This window comes from Pangasianodon hypophthalmus, chromosome 28, assembly GCF_027358585.1.
Source record: "Pangasianodon hypophthalmus isolate fPanHyp1 chromosome 28, fPanHyp1.pri, whole genome shotgun sequence".
Taxonomy (NCBI): Eukaryota; Metazoa; Chordata; class Actinopteri; order Siluriformes; family Pangasiidae; genus Pangasianodon; species Pangasianodon hypophthalmus.
Window position 1 is genome coordinate 2,404,501 of NC_069737.1, and position 14,616 is coordinate 2,419,116.

General features: G+C 35.6%; 1 protein-coding gene across 27 annotated transcripts in view; it reads left to right on the plus strand.

Annotated features, from left to right (window-relative positions):
* LOC113545749 (neurexin-1a) overlaps positions 1–14,616 on the plus strand; it is a 314,140-nt gene that overhangs the window by 21,969 nt on the left and 277,555 nt on the right. The gene's annotated exons all lie outside the window — the stretch shown is intronic.

Below are 14,616 nucleotides of genomic sequence, written 5' to 3' on the forward strand. Positions count from 1 at the left end.
GCTTCCCAGTGATTCTCAGTTAAAGGCAACAATTTTCCCCACTTAGGATAATTAGAGGCAGAGAAAACAATAGAGTCGAGTCAGTTGATTATGGCTGCTTCGTTTATTTCGGTTATTCCATTCTGTTTTGTCTCTGAACATGAATTCGTTCTCATTTCATGTGATAAATCCAATTTGTATTTCCAATTTCCATAAAGCGTTTATATAGATACGCTAGAAAATCACTGAAAGGGTTATTGCTTTGCTCGGATACAAGGACGGTTCGGATATTGCTTTATTCTGTCGTGGCGACTTTTGCCTGTTTTTGTTTTACGTTATAAGTAATAAAGCCGTGTTTTATATCAAATATAAGAACTGATTGCAGTATAAGGTTACACAGACTTCCTGAAACGGTGTATGAAGTTATTTATTAAGGCTCATCCACAGTGTAGCGTTAATTCTTTCTGAGCATCTAAAGGAAGATTAGTTTTCAAATTCACACCAAATGTCGTCACTCAACTACACTCAACTACTCAAGATGTAGTTCATCCTTTTTTTTTTAAACGTGTAACTGAAATAAATTTCTCCCAAAATCTTTTCCAAATCTACAGAAGCTCATTTTTGAATAAACGATTTTGTAACATATGAGGTGTAGTGTAGAAATATTGGGCAATCATTTTCTGGAATTTTTTTTTCTGATAAACTGCATCTTAAACATGTCTATAACCAGAACAGAAACAAACGTAATCGTTATTACGTTTTCTCGGAAACCGTGGTTCTTAGAAAATGTTGGTGATTTAGACAAAATGACGTTAGCTAACTAGCAAACCCGGAAAAAAAAAAAAAAACTAGCGAACCTGCTGGTGATGTGGACAGGATGAACGTTAGCTTACTATCGAACCTGCTGGTGATGTGGACAGGATGAACGTTAGCTAAATAGCGAACCTGCTGGTGATGTAGAAAGGATGATTGTTGGCTAACTAGCGAACCTGCTGGTGATGTGGACAGGATGAATGTTAGCTAACTAGCGAACCTGATAGCGATGTGGACAGGATGAATGTTAGCTAACTAGCGAACCTGCTGGTGATGTGGACAGGATGAATGTTAGCTAACTAGCGAACCTGATAGTGATGTGGACAGGATGAATGTTAGCTAACTAGCGAACCTGCTGGTGATGTGGACAGGATGAACGTTAGCTTACTATCGAACCTGGTGGTGATGTAGACAGGATGAACGTCAGCTAACTAGCAAACCTGCTGGTGATGTGGACAGGATGAACATTGGCTAACTAGCGAACCTGCTGGTGATGTGGACAGGATGAACGTTAGCTAACTAGCGAACCTGCTGGTGATGTGGACAGGATGAACGTTAGCTAACTAGCGAACCTGCTGGTGATGTGGACAGGATGAACGTTAGCTAACTAGCGAACCTGCTGGTGCTGTGGACAGGATGAACATTGGCTAACTAGCGAACCTGCTGGTGATGTAGACAGGATGAACGTTAGCTTACTATCGAACCTGCTGGTGATGTGGACAGGATGAACGTTAGCTAACTAGCGAACCTGCTGGTGATGTGGACAGGATGAACGTTAGCTAACTAGCGAACCTGCTGGTGATGTGGACAGGATGAACGTTAGCTAACTAGCGAACCTGCTGGTGATGTGGACAGGATGAACGTTAGCTAACTAGCAAACCTGCTGGTGATGTGGACAGGATGAACGTTAGCTAACTAGCAAACCTGCTGGTGATGTGGATAGGATGAACATTAGGTTACTATCGAACCTGCTGGTGATGTGGACAGGAAGAACGTTAGCTAACTAGCGAATCTGCTAGTGATGTAGACAGGATGAACGTTAGCTAACTAGCGAACCTGCTGGTGATGTGGACATGATGAAGACACGATGCAGCTTCATGAATAAGATTTTCCCGGCTCTGAGAACCAGAGCAACAGCCTGGGTGATAATTTAACACGTTTATTTTCTCTCTCCGCTCTTCCTCTACGTCGGGGCAGTTTGCTCTGGTTGTCGTCGCTGCTGTACATGAGCTGAGATGTTTTAGTAAATTTGAGTTTAATGACAGGCGTTGGATTTGAGAGTCCAGCCTCGGGACATGATTTGCTAAGTGAATGTTCTTGGCACAGAATGCAATTTTCAGAGACGGTTTGGCGGAGACATTTAATTTCAATTTTATTTTTCTCTGTCAATTGAGCCTCGTTACATATTCTGGATTTGCTCGAGAGCTCGATTTATTTATTTATTTATTTATTTTTGCAAGTCTCAGCTCTTAAAAATGGCCAGTTTTTTTTATTTTATTTTTTATTTTATTTTATTCTATTTTTTCATGTTTCTGTACAGTGATTCATTCATTGTATTTTAATTTTTTTTTTAAAGTAGCATTCCTTTAAGAGATTTCGTTATTTTAAAGTAGGGGGAGAGTTTTAAGTAAAGTTTTATACATCATGGATGGGGTGGTTTTGCCGTCTGTAGACTCGGCCTCGCTGGAGCTGAACTGGCCCCTCGCCGCTTCTCCTCTGCTACATTAGAGGAGCAGAAGGAGAACCAGGAGGAGCCTCATTTCACTGCTGACTCAGCGCTGAGGACCGAACAGTGCGCACCTTCTGATTCTCGTTCATCATTAGCCACCTAGCGTAGCGAATATACAGCCTGCAAACATAAACTTAGCTGACTAACCACTTTTTATTTATTTAGCTTTGGCCTTCTTCACTTTTAGTTCAGCCAACAGAGCTGAGCAGCGAGATTACGGAAGTAAAAATGGCTTTTCTCTTCACAAGTTTGATTATTAGCGATAATGATTGAGCGACAACATTAGCAAATGCTCCATCACATTTCAGATAGCATATTCATATTCTTATGGACAGTTTCTCCTGGCTAGCAGAGGCTAGGTAGCTAACTAGCTAGCATTAAGGAACGTGAACGTAGCTGACATTACATCGTCATTCCAGCGAGATAATGATTCTAACAAGCTAGCTAACAAAGATTATGGTGATTAAGGATGAAGTTAGCTAACTAGCAAATGTGATGATGATTTATACAAGATGAAGCTAGATCGCTAGCGAACCTGCTGATGATTTAGCTAACTAGCGCACCTTATAGTGATTTAAACAGGATACAAAAATATTCAACTCCTTGGAAATTTCATTTCCCCATTTTCAATGTTCACAGAAAAGTTAGTATGTTACTAATTCTTATCCATATCCACTAAATTGTATCTTTCCCCATACGAGCATACCTTATAGTGATTTAAACAGGGTACAGTTAGCTAACTAGTAAACCTACTGATGGTTTAGACAGGTTGATTTTAGCTAACCTGCTTGTGATTCAGGATAAATTTAGCTAACTAGCGAACTTGCTGATGATTTAGGATGAAGTTAGCTAACTAGCAAACCTGCTTATGGTTTAGACAGGATAAACTTAGCTAACTAGTGAACCTAGTGATAATTTAGAAAGGATAAATTTAGCTAACTAATGTACCTTATAGTGATTTAAACAGGATACATTTAGCTAACTAGCAAACCTGCTTGTGATTCAGGATAAGTTTAGCTAACTAGTGAACCTGCTGATGGTTTAGACAGGATGACTTTAGCTAACCTGCTTGTGATTCAGGATAAACTTAGTTAAACTTAGTGAACCTAGTAATAATTTAGAAAGGATAAATTTAGCTAACTAGTGTACCTTATTGTGATTTAAACAGGATAAGTTTATCTAACTAGCAAAACAACTTGTGATTCAGGATAAGTTTAGCTAACTAGTGAACTTGATGATTTAGACACGATAAAACACTTGAAGGAAAAGCTTAAAGAAGAAAACAAAAAGTTACCGGTACACAAAACATTAAAATATGTATAATAACAGTAAAAAAAAAAACAATATGCATAATAAAAAACAAAATGTATAATAACAGGAAAAACGTATGTCATGTAGCTTTGCCGTGTCGTGACTCCTGTTAGTGATTTATCAGAATTCGCCTTTTTTATTTGAAAGTTTTCTGAGAAAAATGAGTGGGGCATTTTTATGGAAGTGAGAGCATTGAAAACCCGCAGGTGCTTAGTGTTTAGTTACTGTTTACGTCTCGAGGGAGCCTTGCTGCTCTTATTCGAGGCCGCCACAGCAGCAACGGTCAGGCGAAGTAAAACGGAGACGGAGTCATAAGAACCTGCAGCTTTGACACAAAGTCCACCTCGACACTCGCTCAGGATTCCAGCAGCTCGCCTCGGAGAACGCCGTCGAGATCACTTATCCCTCTTCAGGCGGTACAGAAAGAGGAGCCAGGTCACTGTGCCCTGTTTCTTTATCTCCTGCTAATGTTTTTCATTATGATAATAATGATTAGCTCCTGTTTAAGAGGTTCTCAAGGTCATGCGATATTACAGCGTTCTACCTAAGAGACATGCAAAAAAGGGGCTTTAATAGATTAGATTATATATTCCTTTTTTTTTTTTTTTGCCCTTAGCTCATAGAAACATCTTTTTTTTATGAAAATTAACAGGAATAGAGAAGAGTCACAGTACTTTAGTATAGAACTGGGTTGCCAAGTAGTGCGTAAAAGTTCTAAATATCGCTCACAGGATTATATCTCATTCTAATATGGTATTGTTTCTATAGCAACAGTTCCTTATATGGAGGACACTGTACATGAACTAAGGTTAATGATATTAACAGTTGTTATTTTCCTATAACAGCATGGCCCATTATGTGTTATTCCTTACTTATAAGTTCTGAATCTATTATTTTTTAATTTAATTTAATTAAAAAACAAAACAATGCAATAAAGGAGATTTCCTTTGTTTATGGATCATTTTTTAATAATTACACACAAAATTAAATTTTCCAATATTGTAGCTCGACATTTTATAAGAATCGGTAATACTTTAATACTCTTGAAAATGTACAATATTATATTTTTGGCTGAAATAAAACTATTTTTAGCAAATAAATAAATAAATAAATAAATAAATAAATAGAAATTTTGTTTCTATGATGCACTGAAATTAGAACAAGTATAGATGTAAATTCACTATTTAAAAAATAAAAAATTAAAAAATTAAAAGATAATCGAAGCATAAAGTCAATCACTAACATAGAGACTAAAAGCTTGAACCCCCCAATGTTCATTTATAATAAATCAATAAATAATCTTATTCTATAAATGAGCATTTATATAAAAGAGAAAAAAAAACATTATAATTTATCCTAAAACACATTTGTAAATTTATTCATCTCCTGCAGCTTCTTTCTTTTTCATTTGCAGGACCAATGTTTTTATTTATTTATTTTATTTATTTATTTATATATTTATTCATTTAAAAAAAAGCCTGACTCTGTCAATTTAATTTCTTAGCGTTGGCTTTCACTCTGAAATGAAAGCTCGATTGTCTGTAGCCCACGATAACGCCTCCGAGCCGTCAATACGGCCGCTGTGAAGAAAACAGATAGGACATGATCCCGAGCAGTCCACAGGGGATGCCGAAAAACATGCACGCACGTACACACACACACACACACACACACACACACACACACAGAATCACTGTTTTTCAATGGCCTCCAATAAAATGTATTTACTGGAAGGAACGAGTTGCATATAAATCCTCCTCTTGTGAGGGACAGAGAGAGAGAAAGAGAGAGAGAAAGAGAGAGAGAACGAAAAGAAAAAAGACAGTGAGAGAAGAAGAAGAAGGAGGAGGAGAAGGAGGAGTGTAGAATAAAATAATTAAAAAAGTGTAGGATCAGTATGGCACAGGCTCCACTGGCTGGCTGGGTGAAGAGGAAGGAGAGCGGTCCGAGCTGCTCGATGGAGGAGAGGAGCTGCGGTGATGAAATCCTCCATCTCGAGGAGGAATGAAGTCATTTTTTGGCAAACTTTTATCGTGTCGCTGCTAAAGATTAAGAAGTGGGGAAAACAAAGCTTTTTGGCTAATTAGTGGGAATTAATTAAGAGGATTAATTGCAGTCGTGCTGACATGCTGATTTTTATCAGTGGTTCATGACATTCAAGTCTGTCGGTGTTTCACACCACAGACGGTTATTGTTGCATCTGTAGGCGTGTGTATGTGTGTGTGTGTGTGTGTATGTGTGTGTGTGTTTGTCATCATGCATTGTGAGCGGCATGATTTATTTCCTTCCTTCTGACTCACAGTGATTCATATTCATTCTTCTACAGACAGACTCTCAGGGCTCGGGCTCAAGCTGTGTATAAAAAAAAGAAAAACAGCTGGAATAAAGAGGATTTAAAAAATAATTGCACAAGACCAAGTCCCAGTAAAACTTTGTAAATAAATTTGTACTCATACCCATTTTTTAGAATAAATTTGTATCCATGATCTCCATGATGGCATTCAAGTCAGTCTCTGTAGAGTTGAAATAAAAAAAAATAATAATTCCCCCCTGAAAAATTCATAATGTTATTATACCTGTATAAGTTATATTGTTATTATTAACTGTGAAAATATTAAAATAATATTTTAAAAATGCAAAGTCAGAAGAACTCAGATTAGATACTGTAGTGCTTGGCCCCTTAATCGCTGCTTGCAGCACTATTTATTATCATTATTATTTCATTATTATTTTTTTTTCAAACTATTATTTTATTTTTAAACTCCCACTCCTGAGAGAGAGAGAGAGAGAGAGAGAGAGAGAGAGGGGAAAAGGATCAGAAAAAAGTGAAACAAACCTAATATATATATATATATATATATATATATATATATATATATATATATATATATATATATATATATATATATATATATATATATATATATATATATATATATATATATAAATAAATAAATAAATAAATAAATAAATAAATAAATATTAAGAAAGCAGAAAAAATAAGAAGAAAGAATATATTATGCACATGTCCAGTTACTCATCAACAAATAAATCAGAATTCGTAGCAAAACAGGAATGAATACATGGGAAAATAAATCAGAAATATTAATTTTTTTTCTATAAAATAAAGCATAAATAAAATAAAGCAATATAAATGAAATATTGAAATACTCTATTATGTTTTATTATAGACACAAAGAGACCTGTAATATATAATTTATAAATTGTTATAGCTACATTTATATGTATAATTTGTAAATAATTTAAAAATATTCCAACATTTATAGTAATAATTTGTAAATGTAATTTTATAAATGCATTGTTATGCATTTGGGAGCTCTGTGTAAAGTGAGACATATTTAAAAGATTTAATATTATTACATTTCCCGATATTAATAGAATTTTTATTAATAGAGATAATAAAAGTTAATAAGTGAGTAATAAAGAGTTGACTTATCGTAGTTATAACAGTTAAGACTATTCACACTTTGCTACTTGTAATGCATTAATAATAGACGTTGCTATAAAGTGTAAAGCATTTTCATAACTATGTGTACAGTGCCTTATGAATACGCTATAAGATGTTATGAACATGTTCATAGTGTATTGTGTATATTGTGTATATGATGTTATACGCTATGATAGAAAATGTTAGTGAAATGTGCGAGTGTGAATACAGAGAAAGCTCTCAGTAGGTCCGTGCTGAGATTCATTACACTGAAGGCTGACGGATTGTTTTAGGACACGCCGTCCCTCTCGTCTCATATTCCCTCGACGCCTCCTGTGCTATTTTTTTCACCGCTGCAAAAAAAAAAAAAAGAAACAGAAACAAGTTCTTGCATAATGCGCTGAAATCGTGCAGAGTGGAAACGGACACGTCAACATATTTACACTTTCTTTTATTTTTTAAAAATACTGCAGTCTTTTTAACTAGTTGCTATGACGACACTGTTATACTGTTATGATCCCTTAGCTAAAAGAAGAAAGACCTTGACCCCAAACTGGGAAGAAACTTAGAGCCAGCACATGGGGAGGTCAAGTGTCATGTGTGTGACAGTTACATAAACCCTCCATGATAGGAACGTCATTACAACTGACTTAGCAGCTCATAATGGGTCTATGTCACTTCACTCACTGTATTGTTATCAAGAATAGAAGACTCGACAGCTGAAAAATTATTTACAAATAAATAAATGCTAAGTTAAAGGAACATTTCTTTATTTATTTGGTTGTGTTTTTTTGTTTATCTTTCTGTCTATCTAGAAAAAAAACAACAGCAAGAATTTTTTTTTTTTCCATTTTATTTTATTTATTTATTTTTTTTGCACACAACCAACATGAACGACTCCCAGCATAACTAAATCAGTCTTTGTGGAATTGAAATAAAAATTAAATAAATAAAAAATAAATAAATAAACAAACAAATAAATAAATATGTTATAATAACTATCAGACATGTCATTAATAATGAAAATATTAAAATATTAAAATATATTTTTTTAAATATAATGCAATGTCTATGAAACTCTGTAGTGCTTGGCCCCTTAATCACTGCTTGCAACTCTATTATTATTATTACTATTGTTTTTTTCTTTTTTTTTTTTTTTTAAAACTATTAAAACCACTCCTAAGAAAGGGATATCTATCTATCTATCTATCTATCATTGTTGTTTATTATTTATTTCTAAAAAATACATATGTGGCTAGGATTGGAGATCGTTAAACTTCAACCTCAGCCAGTGTTTCAGGATCAATAAAGATAACGATGCTGTGTATCAGATCGACGCTCTTCTCTGTAGCAATCTCAGACCACAACGTAGCGACTCCTCTTGTTGATCTACAGGAAATGTACATCTTACGCCTGAATCTCGTCCACAATAAAGCCCTGTTCAGTTATTAACCTCCTGCGTTTGTTGACAGCTTCCATCAATGTTATATAAATAGTCTGCTTTTTTCCCCTCTTTCCCCCGTGAGCCTGCGTATCTGTTAGCACTGCCGCTAGAAATGGTGGAATTAATAACGCTTTTCATTCCGTTGGCTCTGTCATGAATCACTGCGTGCGGAACGCGATGCTATCGACGAGAATAATTTGCTCTTCCAGGTCTATAATGGACACTGGCTGGAAAGAGCGGGCGTTTTTCATCACACTTCGCTCAAGCCTCTTTTTGATTTTTTTTTCTTTACGGTCAAATGAAACTGAATGCAAAATAATGATCCTTTCTGGTGTTGATGGCAGAATTTTCTGGTCTGAAATGGATACGAGAAAAAAAAAAAAACATTGTGTAATAAAGACGCTAATGTGGGCGTCGCTAAGAGGAGATTGCCCTTGAGAGGCACATTTAATGTTACACAATATTTAGATATTTATGTGGAGAAGAATGAGAGTGAGAGAGTTTAGAGAGAAATGCAACTTTAATGTCAAACTTTTCTTTTTAAGACAAAAGCAGTCAAGACTCCTGGAATAAGCCTTTATAAATATTTGTCACTCGACCCTTTAATGCTCTGTATAAACATTTGTAGAACATCTTTATAGTAACATTTTATTATTTTATTTATCAGGTTTTATGTTTATATACAGTATTTACTGAAATAGGAACCTCAGTTTACTGAAGAGTCAGAGCAAACATGCATAACTGTGTCATAACCATGTCATAACAGTGTCACTGCTTTTCATAAACATTATAGAACTGTATTACTGTATAAGTGTATAAGTTAAGCACAAGTATGGTCCAGAAAATACACACAATCCATTACAGTGTTATGGCGATGTTATAGGGCTTCATAAATGTCTTATGAGCAGAATTATGAAGTCATGTTACTTAAAGGCTAGGGAAAATACTCATAACTGTCATTATGGTGTCATAGTATTGTCATAGGCATTCATAAATATATAATAAGCAGCCTATAAAACTTAAGGGTTAGCGAAAATATACTGTATAAACTCTGTCATGATGGTGTCATAGTTTCATCATAGGTATTCATAAATATATAATAACTCGAAATATGAAACTCATGCTACTTAAACAGTAAAGAAATTATACATAACTGTCATTATATTGTCATAGTTTTTCATAGGCATTCATAAATATATAATAAGCAGAATTATGAAACTTATGTTACTTAAGGATGAGAGAACTCACATTACTTAAGAGCTGGAGAAATTATACATAACTCTGCCATTAGTGTCATGGTATCATCATAGGCATTTATAAATATATAATAAGCAGACATATGACACTCACATTACTTAAGGATGGGAGAAAATATACGTCTCTGTCATTACGGTGTCATGGAACTGTCATGGGCATTCATAAATATATAATAAGCAGAAATATGAAGCTCATGTCCTTTAGGGGGGAGAACAGCTACATAAAAAATCCTGATTTATATAGAAATGTCATCAAAACTGACTTTATAGCTCGTAACGTCTCTAAGCCGCTTGACTCAGGTGTTACATCAACTTTACAACAAACCTGAAGTTTATAGAAGCGCTCTTACGAAAGACAGCTGGAAATATTACGCTTAAACATCTCGAGAACATCTTTATAGACGCTGGTCTTTTATAAGACATGACTTAGTTAAGTAGAGGTGCCAAAAAAAAAAGAAACGTGTGGTTATACGTGGCAGGACGCGAGTGCGTATACTTGGTGTGTCATCAATGAGGTCAAAGGTCACAACACAGTTAGGCAACTATAAAACAAGATAATCTAATCAGGATTCGGGAAAACAAAGGCGCATTAAAGATGAATTAGGATAGATTTGTTCAAAATTTGGCAAGAATAGGTCACTAAGGGTTAAATATGTGGAGTTGAGTAAGATTTAAATGACTCTTTGAGTGTACGCATGTACACAAAGCTCCGCCCCCAGAACCTACACTGGTTCAACTAGAGTTAGCATTAGGTCCTAACTACAGTTAGCATTAGCAAAGACTGTCAATGGGAGGATGGGGGCGGAGACAAAAGTAGACTCAGAAGAAGGTCACATGATGTGAATTCTATACAAAACATGAGAACGGCGCTTGTTGTGCCCGGAAACGTGTCGCACGCTGAAAAGGGGAAATGAGTGACACGCCAGTGGATCGGGTTAGAAATTCAACCTCATTTAGTTTTACAGGATCTGTACCAATATGTCTGTTTTATTTTCTCTACAAGTTTCAAACTCTATTTCTAATAGTTTTTGAACATTTTTCCCTTCTAAAAGCAGCTTCTGAGACAAATGGCTACTTCACAATGAATATTTTAATATTTTCCCCATCACATTTTTAATCATTAATGACGACCGCTGCTCTGTGATGAAAGCTGCTGGGGATTTGTCCTATATTTCCGACCACAGCAAAACCTCCACTTACTTCTCTGACCATGTAGTGAGCATAATCACGAGCGAGTGTGTTTATTTAAAAAAAAAAAAAAAAAACTGTGAGTCCGGCTTGGCTCCCATGTCTTTATAATTAATAATATAATAAGTGATGGAGAACAGATCAGGAATAAGGCTCGCCTCATTTGTTTTTGGTCTTATGTGAGGTTTGAAGGAGGATTAAGGTAAGCCGCACAGGCTTGTGGATTTTATTCGAGGCTAAAATATAAAATAAGGAGGCGTGTTAGTCTGTCAGGGCTTTCTTTTTTGTTTTATATGCGGATAATAAACAGACTGTTTCATATGTCAGTAAATTATCAAAGCCATGGCCCGGGCTACGGTGATCTCTTTACAGCGTATAAAGCAGGAGCAAGGACACGTGCTGTGTGGTTGTGGATTAAATATACGCCGTGCTTACAAGCAGGCTCGAGCTTAAATGCCGTGTAAGCAAGAATGATGGCAGCTATGTGTATTCATTTCCAATTAGCTTCTGCCCACATCCAGGAAATGCCCTCAGAAAGGCCATTAATTGATTTTTTTCGGATTCAAATCCCAGACCTGTGTGTGGCATCTGGAACTTGACCTCGTCTCTTCAAGCTTATTACGTTAATTGATTTAATTTGATCACATTATTTATTTATTTATTTATTTAGGTTTAAACCACAGAACACATGTGCGTCTAAAAGCTTTATTAACGTCTGTATTTTGTTTAGTTTTTCCCTTCCTCATCGTGTCATGGCTTAGAGTGCTGGAAATCAAGAAGCCATCTTGTTACCGGAGCACGACGAAGCTTTTCTCTGTAATTGTACAGGCACATCTGCTACCTATTAAGATGGAAGTGCTTTTTTTCTTCTTTTCTTCCCCCCTGGAGAGTTAGAAAAAGGAATAAACAACATCTATTATATCTCTGCGCAAGTCTTACACCATAACGCTAGCTGTAATAAACATGTCTTCAGTTTATTGTTTCAAAGCCATAAAGCACTAAAATATTATACCTAACAATAAAATTTTAGTCTTTACGAGTTTACCTGTGAACCTGATTGGTCAGAAGGTGTTGATTAATTTTCTATAACAGCAGCTCTGACAGCAGTGCAGCCGCAAATCACAGCTTTATGTTAATGTGCTCGTTATCGTTTCTATAGTAACAACTCATTCACAAGGAACGTGTATAGCAGACACTCCACACTAACCATTTAAAAAATGTGTGTAATCATTGATATGGTGAAAGTAATCTAAGGAAAGTAAGATGTTTATTTAAAATTTATGGAAGAAGTCTCCAGTGTCAGTGTCCGAAAAAGAAGAGTTTACACTTTGCGTTTTTTTGTTTTTTTTTCCCGGTAACATGACAAACTGCGTTTTTTTGTCTTATTAACTACAAAAGAGAAAAAATAGAGGGGCAGGTGAAGGAACTAATGTTTATAGCTGCTATAACATAAGTGCCAACATGAACTAACTTGTGTCATGGACATTAAATGTAACTAAAAATGGATTATAAGGATTTAAAAATAGATGTTCTTTAATATATGTATATAAAATTTAATTGCTGGCAGATTTCTGTGGAATAATACTTAAAGAGAGAAAAAAGAAACGGCATGTTTGCTGGTTTTTCATGGTCCCTTTGTGGAATCCTTAACATCGTGTAGAACTCTACAACATTGTGTTTCGCTATCTGATTCCAAGTAGGCCGTTTTTATGGAAGCAAAAAACCCTTAACCATCTAAAACCCCTTAAAGAACCGTTGAAGAACTCTTGAAGAGCCCGTTTCCCTTTTTTATTAGAGAGACAGTAGTCTTTTTCTTGGTTTATTACATCAACTAAAGCAACCAGAAGCCATCCAGGTTGTTGTTTTTTTAAATAAAAATATTATGGCCGCTTAAACATGCATTTATTGTAATACATGATGCAACAATTTTAGAGAAAAATAAATACAATCTCCTAGGAACAGCTTTCAGTTTCAAGAGGTTTTGTTCCAACAGAAATCTAAATAAAGGAAAAAAAAATCACAGGTTTCATGGTTCTACATGGATAATCTTATACATTTGACGTCTGCATGGAATCGATATGAACCTGAATATAAATCCAAAGCCGTTCTCTGACTGATGGGCCGCTGTGTGACAGATTTCTGTGTGTTTATGAAGCTTTGTTTTAGTAAGGACGTTCAGTTCCTTTAGTTACCGTGAAAAAAATGCCCGGAGCGGAATTCCACTGTTTTTGACATACACATATTTTGACACTTGTCAAAGCGGTAAAAATGGAGCTGTCCTTTATCATTAAGTGTGTTTTTTTTCTGTCATTTAGCATCAAAACCTCCTCAGAAGTATAGTTAATTTACCACTTTGGGTTCGTGCTTGTAAATCTGTAAATATTATCAGATCTGCTTTCTTTGAGGAGCGAGTCCTGATCTGTAGTCACACTGTTGATGTTTTTGAATAAATGATTCCCTGCTGGCTGAAGGTGAAGGTCATGAGAAGCACCGTGGGAGGCTTGTTACCACAGGAACATCCCTGTAAATACCACTTTGTGCTGATCGCTGTGTTTACTGATCGCTGCTACACTGTTGAAGCAAGAGCAGAACTGAATTATTATTACTGTCTTCATCTGCAATATGTTCATGCCGTCCAATACAATGGCTGATATTAGACTACAGTGGACTTTTCCCAATACTTGTGAGCAATCCTGACATGGTTATCCATCTGATCGTGATATTTGATTTCCAGAATCCTGGTCAATGGCTCCAATGTGAGACAATGCATCTGAATGATTTCTGTTTCAGATACAGAGCTGGGACTGTTTTATAGATTTGATTTTATTATTTAAAGTTCTAGCAAAGTCCTGAACAAAGGAAATGTACCCTCAAGGCCATTGTAGAATCAATGAAAGCCTAAAGTCTGCAACTTATGGCTTGGATATGTAACTTTTCCACATTTTGTAGTTTTACATTCTGGAGCTAAAATTGGCAACATTTGAATTATATGTCATGAATCTACACAAAATAACCCATATAGATATAGTTTACAAAATTATTTACAAATAAAACATGTATTCATCCCACCACTGCTGTGAAATCCCTACATTAGTTCATCGGTGCACAGTTTATTAGAGAACTTACATAAACAAACAAAAACATTGACCATGACCAAGAAGCGATCAAAAAAAAATCCAGAACATTCTGGAAAATCTTCTATCAAAAATATCACAAACTGTGAAAATCTCACAGATCGACATTAAATCCATTATTAAAAATGGAAAGAATATGGCCTAGTGGAGGCCATCCACCAAAGGTCAGTGACAGGGTAAAGAGAGCGTTAGACAGAGAAGCAACTAAGTGTATTCGCTCAGTGTGATGCTACCACCACCATGCTTCACAGTGGGGATGATGTTCTCAGGGTAATCTACAGTGTTGAGTTTCCACAAAATGTAGATCCCCAGTA